We start from the raw sequence: 2,635 nt of genomic DNA, 5'->3' as shown, positions 1-2,635 counted from the left end.
GATGCTGAACTTCATCCTAATTGCAATAGATATGTTTTATTCAAGAGAGTGGCACATTTGTACTTGTGTTTTTGAAGGTCACTCTGGCTAACTGAGTAGGAAATAGATTGGAGAAGGGCAAACGTAAACATGTGTAGCCAGTTTAGGTGTTTTTTATAGTAATGAGATGAGAGATGATGGAGGCTTGTATGAGACGGTGGGAGTGGCAATGGAAGAAACAGGTGGATTTGAGAGACACTCAATGGATAGTATAAAGTTTTATGATAGATTGATGTTGAGAGGGAGAAACCAAGGATGAGTCACTGTATTAATTTCATAAGACTGCCATAACAAATTACCACAGACTGGGTGGCTTAAAACAACAAAAATTTGTTCTCTCACTGTTCTGAAGGTTAGAGGTCCAGAATCAAGATGTCAGCAGAGCGCTGTTCCCTCTAAAGGCTTTAGGGGAGACTCCTGCTTGCTCTTCTAGCTTCTGGTGGTTGCTTGCAATCCTTGGCATTCCTTAGCTTGTAGTTGTAGCACTCTGATTTCTGCCTCTGTTTTCAGGTGGCCTTCTTTCCTCTGTGTGTCTCTGTGTTTCCCTCTCCTTACATGGACCCCAGTCATTGGAGTTAGAGCCCACCCTAATTCAGTATGACCTCATCTTAACTTGATTACATCTGCAAAGACCTTATTTACAAATAAGGTCACATTCACAGGTTCTGCGTAGACATGAATTTTGGGGGATACTATTCAACCTACTGTGATCAGTGACTAAAGGAGCTTAAAATATTATAGTCTGAGAGATAAGAGGACAAAATAGGTTTACAGTGAGAAAGACAACAAAGGAAGAGAGTGTTTTGAGAAGGACTGAGAGGACAAATTTACATCTCTAACCTCGGAATTCCAGGGTTGTATAGCTAATTGCTGCTCGACATCTCCCCGGGATGCTTTTCAGACATCTCAATTTCAACATGTCCAAACACAAACTGTGCTGCTTTCCCCAAACCTTTCTCCCAGTGTGTCTCATCTTAGGAAATGGTACCATTATGTAACCAGTTGATCAAGCCAGAACGTTCTAACAAGAGCCCTCCTGAAATTACATCTTGAGAATGTCTACTTCTCACTAGCTGCTGCTGACAGCCTACAAGTCACTCTCATATCTTTATCTCTTAGCCTCTAAACCAGCTTCCTCATGTCTACTATAATCACACTGCAGCCAAAGTAAACTTTTATTTTTATTTATTTATTTTTTTGGTGAGGAAGATTGTCCCTGAGCTAACATCTGTGCCAGTCTTCCTCTATTTTGTATGTGGGACACCACCACAGCATGGCTTGATGAGCAGTGTGTAGGTCCACGCCAGGGATCCAAACCCACGAACCCCAGGCCCCTGAAGTGGAGTGCACAAACTTGACCACTATGCTACCTGGCCAGACCCCCCAAAAAACTTTTTGAAATGCAGATTTGATTGTATTTCTCTCCACTTAAAGTCTTTCAGTGACTTCCTTAGGAATCCAGAGTAAAAGCTTAAGATCAAGAGTAAAATGTTTAAAGTGGCCTTTGAGAGTCTACATGATCTAGCCCCTGTTAACCCCTCCAGGTTCATCTCTCACTACTTTCTCTCCCACTCCCTCACTCTGATACACTGGGCTTCTAACAGATCTTCCAATATACCAAGCTCTTTCCTACCTCATCACTTTGTACGTGCTGTTTTCTCTCCTGGAAACTCCACTCTTTGCTGAACCTTCTAACTTTTCCTTTGGAGTGCTATTCCCAACTATAATTGAGTAATTGCTGTTGAAATTATTTGTTATATTTGTATTTCTTCTGAAAAACAGTAAAGCCCATGAGGGTAGGTATCATATTTGTTTTGCTAACTACTGAAAAGTGCTGCTGCCTTTCACACATTCTAGGTGAATGGTGCCTTCTGGAGTCAGGCAGTGGAGTGGTTCTGCCACCTTGTATAGTGCCTGTCCTATGAGGAGTGCTCATTAAATATTTTTTGGAATGACTGAGTCAATTAATGAATGAATCTGAAGACACTAGAAATAATAGAATTGGTTGAGCTCCACCAGGCAGAAAAGGACAGAGCCTTAAGTTGCTCTAACATGTAAGGGTCATGTGGAGTAGAAAAAGCTAGCAAAGGAAATAGGTATTGCCAGTGAGGAGGAAAAACATCAGGACAAGTGTTGGTATCACCGACGCTAAAGGGAGAAAGAACTTAGAGGAGGGAGAGAGTGGTCAAGATGTCAAATGTGGGGCCGGCCCGGTGGCACAAGCGGTTAAGCGCGCGCGCTCTGCTGCGGCGGCCCGGGGTTCGCCGGTTTGGATCCCGGACGCGCACTGATGCACCACTTGTCAGGCCATGCTGTGGTGGCATCCCATATAAAGTGGAGGAAGATGGGCATGGATGTTAGCCCAGGGCCAGTCTTCTTCAGCAAACTGAGGAGGATTGGCAGATGTTAGCTCAGGGCTGACATTCCTCCAGGGGGAAAAAAAAAAGATGTCAAATGTGCAGAGTGTTCAATCAAGATGAAACAGAGAAGTCTTTGAATTTAGTGATGTGACGTCACTGCTGAACTTGACCTGGATAATTTTGTGGAGCGTTTGGTACAGAAGCAAGATTGGAGTGGGTTGAAGATGAGTAGAGTA

This window comes from Ceratotherium simum, chromosome 12, assembly GCF_057802395.1.
Source record: "Ceratotherium simum simum isolate JZ-2026a chromosome 12, ASM5780239v1, whole genome shotgun sequence".
Taxonomy (NCBI): Eukaryota; Metazoa; Chordata; class Mammalia; order Perissodactyla; family Rhinocerotidae; genus Ceratotherium; species Ceratotherium simum.
Note: the sequence above shows the minus strand (reverse complement) of the source record.